Source organism: Bactrocera tryoni, unplaced genomic scaffold (genome assembly GCF_016617805.1).
Source record: "Bactrocera tryoni isolate S06 unplaced genomic scaffold, CSIRO_BtryS06_freeze2 scaffold_11, whole genome shotgun sequence".
Lineage (NCBI taxonomy): Eukaryota > Metazoa > Arthropoda > Insecta > Diptera > Tephritidae > Bactrocera > Bactrocera tryoni.
This window is the reverse complement of record NW_024395824.1, coordinates 8,637,054-8,644,589: the sequence shown is the minus strand read 5'-3', so window position 1 is coordinate 8,644,589 and position 7,536 is coordinate 8,637,054.

Sequence of the window (7,536 nt, the reverse complement as noted above, 5' to 3'; positions counted from 1 at the left end):
TGTTATATTTTTTACAAAGTGTCCTTAGAGAATTGACTACTAGTTTATGTATGTATGTATGTATTACTTACTTCAATAAATGGCTTTAATTGAGCAACTATAGCTTCACAGGTCTCTAAAATAATTTTTCCAAGGCATTGGGCTGAAATATTTGTTAAGAATTTTAAATCTTCGTAGGTTTGTCCAGAAGCAAGGAACCTTAATGTTGCAGATAACCTCTCATTTGGCGTAATTGCATCGCGCATTATAGTGTTTTTCTTCTGTATTGCAGGAGTTATTCTGCTCAGAAGAATTCCATAAGTAGTTGCATCCATTCGCAAAAAGTTTTTCAAATCTTTTGCACTACTAATTTCCATATCTTTTAACAAATGTACATGAGAGCGATTATTCCTTTTATTCAACCAATCCGCTACCCAAATCCTTTTTTTTGCATTTTTCTTTTGTTTATTTTTTTTAATGCACATATAAATTCCAAGAAGTGCAACAAAATTTTCCGCTTGCCTGTCACACATTTTACTCAACCAATCCGCCACCTGAATCCTTTTTTTCGTATTTCTCTTTTGTTTATTTTTTTTTCATACACATAAGTATAAATTCCAAGAAATTTTCCGCTTGCCTGTCGCAGATGTTAACTGTGTGAAGAACGAACGCAAAATGGATTTGTGCGTCGTGTATGGGCAAACGAATTCACACAGATCGAACGCACATGTGTGCCCGTGTATGGGCGCTTTAAGAGAACTCAATGTTATGATAACTAACGCAGCTGTCTTAAAGCGCCCATACACGAGCACACAAGTGCGTTCGATCGGTATGTGTGCGCTTGCGGTTTATCGTGTATGGGCTTGTTCGCGTACCGATCCATGTTCGCGAAAATGTTTGATTTTTTACGAGGCTTCAAAAAATCGATTTTTTTGAGGATTTTTTTTGGAGGGAAAGAAAGAATTGATTCAAGCGAAATTTCTAGGCTTTATAGTTATATATTTGAACATCTTTCACATTTTCAATTGCAATTGCCCGATGCATCTCGCATGTGCAGTTTTCGGACGTCGGGCAGGATGCAGGTCGCAATTTCTATCGGAAACAAAAAATTCAAAGAGATGCATATTTTTTATTAATTTATCTTCTAGCTAAACTAAGAAAATTCCAAAAAAAAGTGTAAAATTTAAAATTTTATTAAAAATTGAATAAATAGTGGCTTTTGATCAAAAAAAAATTTAATTTATGCTATTAAAAATATAAGTCAAGTTTTAAGACTTTTCTTAATATTTTTTTAGTTTAAATAGAAGATAATTTTATGCCAATGGTAATAAACTTTGCCCTAATTCCATACGACGTTTGGTTTTTTCTATCCTGCCCGCCAATTAAGAATAATCGTAAAAATGAAAAACCGAGAAATCAAGCTTCAAAGTTTTCGCTTTTTGCCTAAGCGCTCATACATATAGTGTAAGAAAAATAAATGTTGGAATAACTTATTATCGAAATACAAAGAAATATATAAAAGTGCTACATTAGAACTAAATTCGAAGACATGTTCCGTTTGCCTGTCGCACATGTTAACTCTGTGAAGAACGAACGCAAAATGGATTTGTGTGTCGTGTATGGGCAAACGAATTCACACCGATCGAACGCACTTGTGTGCTCGTGTATAGGCTCTATTAGCAACACTAAACAAAAGCTATGAGCCGCTTGTTTTCAGAAAAATCTAATTAAGAAATTGAAAAGCTTGTAAATGAAAAAAAGGCGTGCAAGAGAATGGCAGATAAATCGCTCCCCTTCCACTCAGCTTCAATTAAAATCTGCTGTACGTAAATTAAAAAAAGCGCTTAAGCTCCAACATGCCTATACGAGACATGGGTGGAAATTGGGTTCGTAGTGACGAGGAAAAGGCTACTTGGTTTCCAAATCACCTAGAAAATGTATTGCAACCTAATGGCCCAAAGAACAACTTTGAGCTGTCCAGCTTACCCAACACACAACACAAAATTAATGAGTCACTCGAGTCTGTTGAGACCTCTCCTTCTGAAATTATTAGAATAAAAAAAGAACTTAACCCAAAAAAGTCACCAGGACATGACAATATTGCCCCAAAAATGCTAATTGAGTTACCAATTATTGCTGTAGAAGTGCTCTCTTTGCTCTTCAATGCAATTCTTAATCTTGGATACTATCCTAATTCATGGAAAAAGTCGCAGATTATCTTGATAGATAAACCTGGGAAAGACTTAACACAGCCGTCTTCATACAGACCAATCAGTCTTCTACCCTGTCTTTCCAAAATATTTGAAAAAGTGTTACTATCAAAGATGACTCCTTTTCTCCACGAAAATAATATAATACCAAAACACCAATTCGGGTTTCGTGAAAAACATAGCACGATAGAGCAAGTAAATAGAATTACTAACGAAATAAGAAAAATTTCAAAAGCTTTGTGACATCACATTTCAAAATTTAGGGCAATATCGTTTCCCGCTCTGCTGCGCTCCTGGGTGCTAGACGACTGGTTTCTCTGTACCACGCCGATCACGCGAGTTACATTCCGTACCCAAATAAATACATTGTAAACACACTATAATAATATAATAATAAACATACATATTAAACATATCCCAATTTCCATATCCACACTTTCCTATACATTCCTATATATATTAAACATATCCTAGTACAACAAAAATATTTATCTCTAAATAATAGAGACATATTACAACAGTTCCGCCCCTTGAAACCGTTGGAAGGAACAAGCCATCTAATGCAGTTTACAAAATCCGTGGAAAGAACATTAGGCTTATGTTCTGATGATCCAGCTGTACAGGAGTTTGGACTACAAATAATAATCCAGAGAAAAATATGCGGTGATGCAACTAAATGTCTCCGTGAAATAAGGGAAAGCGCTACTTGGGAAGAAATAAAAAAGAAATAGAAAGAAAATCATCATTCAAGGACAACTTATGGCGAAATATATAATAAGTGTAGATATATCAAAGTGAGTAATTTACGAGAACTTTTAAGTATATTCATTACAGCAAAATACGATCTGTTAGAACTACAATTTTTTGACGATGAAAAAAAAGTTATGTATGAACCACATAATATAGAACGAGACTTAATTGACCTTCTCTTAGACAAAATACATCCATCAACTAGAGCTCTAATGATTGAAACGACTACACTTGACCAAATAAAAGAAAAATATACAAAATACAAGCTTTTAGATGAAAATAATACGATTGCTTTTGGCCACCGTAAGACCACAAGTAAACCCCAATACAATTCGAAAAATAAGACTCAAAATAACAACTACAACAACAATAGTAACCAAAAGTACGACTGATCGAGTAGCAACAATTACAAATTGAACAGAAATAGTTACAGAACGGATAATAATTATCACAAATGTAATGATAATAAGTGATAAACTGCAAAAGAGTATAACTCGCAAAATTCAACTCAAACAAAAATGTCCTATATGTCTATTGACCCGACTGAACGAATGGAGATTCAAAATATTGAAGATCAATATAAAAATGACGGAACAAATGAAAGCATAAATTTTCACGAAGAGCCTCGGAATCAAGATTACCAATAATTACATTAACCATAGACAACCAAAAAATTAGATGTCTTATAGACTCGGGAGCCACCATTAGTGTAATTGGCCCGAATACTCTTAACAATTTTGAATTAGAAAGTCTCAAGACCCCAATTTACTTTTCTACAATAAATGGAAGAGATAAAATTACAGATAAAATAATTACACCTTTTCCGAAAGAGTTTCCATCATTCGGCACTATATCTTGGAAAGTGGTCAACTTGAAAAACAAAAATTACAACGCGATCATTGGCAGAAAAATTTTGAAAGCCTTCAAAGCAACCATTAACGATGATGACGATTATATAGAAATAGGCAAAAGAAATTTTTTTTTTTAAATACCCTTTTGATGTAAATATATGTCATTTATCACATATAAATAGAACAGCTATTGAAAATTTAGACTTCTCACATCTAAATAGTGAAGAAAGGGCAGCAATGAAAATATTAATAACAAAATATGAATCATTATTCTACAAAGAAGGTGACAGTCTTACATTTGCTCACAATGTTCAACACCAAATGGTTACAACAACAAACAATCCAATTTACTCAAAAATTTATAGATACCCCATAATTCATGAAGAAGAAATATCACGTCAAAAAAAATATATGCTTGAGCAGGGAATAATTACAGAATCTTCGTCTCTCTATAATAGTCCTCTATGGATCGTACCCAAAAAAGTCGACAATTCTTCCCAAAAAAAAATGGAGAATTGTAATTGATTATCGAAAACTCAATGCAAACACTATAAGTGATAAGTTTCCCATACCTACCATTGATTCTATTCTTGATAAACTGGGAAGGGCACAGTATTTTACTACGATAGATCTCGCTAAAGAGTTCCATCAAATTAAGGTTAAAACAGAGGATCGAAAGAAAACAGCATTCAGTACCCCTCATGGTCATTTTGAATTTGTCAGAATGCCGTTTGGGCTTAAAAACGCTCCAGCCACACAGACTATGTGTGGTATATCTGGACGATATACTTATTTTTAGCACATCTTTAGAAGAGCACTTAAACAGTATAAGAATCATATTTAATACTTTATTAAAGGCAGGCTTGAAGATCCAAGTTAATAAATGTAGTTTTTTGAGTAAACAAACACAATTTTTGGGTCATACTCTTACTTCTCAAGGAATAACTCCTAACGATAAAAAAAGTAGAAGTAATACAAAAACTTAAATTGCCAACCACTGAAAAACAAATTAAATCATTTTTAGGAGCAACAGGCTACTATCGGAAATTTATTCGAGGTTACGCTAAAGTTGCTTATCCGATGGTTTATTATCTAAAAAAAGATAACAAAATCAATCTAAATTACCCAAACTATATGACATCTTTTGAAAAATTAAAAGAATTACTAACAAAGAATCCAGTTCTACATTATCCAAATTTTAACAAGCGATTCAAGCTGACAACGGCCGCAAGTAATTTTGCATTAGGTGCTGTACTATCCCAAGATGGGCACCCTATTTGTAATGCTTCTGGAACGCTCAATGACCATGAAAAAAACTATTCAGCTATTGAAAAGAAATTTTTAGCTATCGATTGGGCGACACAATATTTTAGACCGTATTTGTTTGGTAGGGAATTCGATCTTCAAAGTGATCATCAACCACTTAAGTGCCTCCAAGCTAAGTACAATGGCAAAGATATTAATCCTCGGTTGCAACGTTGGTTAATACAATTAGGTGAATATGACGCCAAAATAGATTATATCAATGGAAAAGATAACAAAATTGCAGATTTTCTCAGCAGAATAGATGCTTGCAAAAATAAAATAAATGCTATAAACGAACAAAATGATTTATTTTCCACAATGGCCACTGTTCAATCTCAAGAAGAAAACGCTAATGATCATATTCCAATTTTGGAAACTATTGTTAACAGATTTAAATCACAAATAATTCTAATTGAACAAAAAACAAAGGAATTTAAGCATATCTTAGGCAACAAACGTATTTATATTGAAAAAAATGGCATACCTCTTAATATTGCCGATATAGTCCGAAGACATACTATAAACAGGAAAACTGCCATTTATTCAAAATTAAGCGATTTTTTATATAATAAGGTCCAACTGAGGTTAATTGAATTATATGGAAATAATTGCCGTACTAAATTTATAAAGTGCTCTTATTTTGTAAAAGACATGGAAAACGAGGAACATGCAATTAAACAAATTGCACTCTACCATACCAAAGAATTTGGTCACGCTGGCATAGTAGCAAGCTATCAAAGTCTGAAACACGTAATATATTTTCCAAATTTACTTTATATAATACATAAAGTAATTAATAATTGTGAAAGATGTAATTGTGTAGATGTATGACCGTAATCCGATCAGAAAAAAATTTCGTACAACAGAAACACCATCAACCATACACGAAATCGTTCATGTAGATACATATATTAATTCTAAACAAGCTTTTATAATGTTTTTAGATAAATTTTCTAAACACGCAGTCAGCTTCTACTTAGAGGACAGAAACAGTGTAACCTTGGTAGAAAAATTGTGTTTATACTTATCTCCTTCTGGAAAACTAAATAAATTTGTTTTTGATAATGAATTTAATAATACAAATGTTAAGCAATTCTGCAAAGAACAGGAAATTCAAACACATTTCACTAAGCCTAACAGTCACACAGGTAACTCAGATGTAGAACGTCTCAATAATACAATTACAGAAAAGATCAGAACACAAAATTTAGAAGAAAAACTCCCTCTCACGGAACAAATGTCAAAGGTAATTCAATTATATAACCACACTTTTCACTCCACTATCAAAGATACGCCCCACAATGTCCATTATAATAATGCGAATAAAGACTTAATAAAACAGCGAATTAAATTACAGAAGGTAGCAAGGAACAATAAACTTAATACAAAAAGAGAAGACTATATTGAAAACAGGAAAAGAGGTTTTGTAAAAAATTATGCTAATGTACGACACAAAGAACAACCTAAGTTTAGGAAACTCAAATTAGATAACGTTCACGAGTCGAACATTAAAAGACCACTTAAATTTGCAGACTCTTCTACAAATTATTTTACTGATAATAACTAACACCGACAGGACTGAACTTTATCTTGAACTTGAATCTTTATCTATATTACAATGTCATTTATATTATAACTTAAGCGTATAAGAGTTAGTAGTTTAATACAACTACTGCAAAAGTTTAAAAAAATATATATATATGTATTATATATATATACTAGCGTTACCCGGCGCGTTTCTCTACGCAAAAAATTGATTGCTTAAAAGATTTGATTTCAATAATGAAAAAGAAAAGCAATGTTCAATTTAATACAATTGTATACACAATTTTTTTGTTTTATTTTGTGGTGCATAAATAAACAAATTTTTCGTGGCTCCAACTCTCGAACATGCAACGTACAGTTGACCGTGAGAAAAGCAAGCTTCCTCTAAATTAACTCCACACACCTGAAGCGTTTGCCCTTGGGCTTTGTTGACGGTCATAGCAAAAGATAGCCGAACAGGAAATTGAAGACGTTTAAATTCGAATGGCATGTCCGTTGGTATTAATGGGATGCGCGGTATTAGAACAATTTCACCTTTTGCTTTGCCAGTGAGAATTGTTGCTTGAATTAAATTTGGCATCAATTTCTTCACTGAAAGTCTCGTCCCATTACAAAGTTTCGGTGCATTAAGATTTCGAAGAAGTAAAGAAGTATAATCGATGAAACAACTTTCAAATTCAAATTATGCGGTGGCATGCTTGGTGGTTCCAAAGAATTTAAAAATTCAACCGGATAATTGACTGCGTCTTCATCATTCATAGCAGTATCAATGGATTTATACGTTTCCGAATTACCTGGCAATTTTTCCTGGATGTGGAAATTGAATTCATTGACATTGACATTTTTTGGTGCTTCTCGTAACCAATCATGGTTCTTATAATTTTGAGCAATATTTG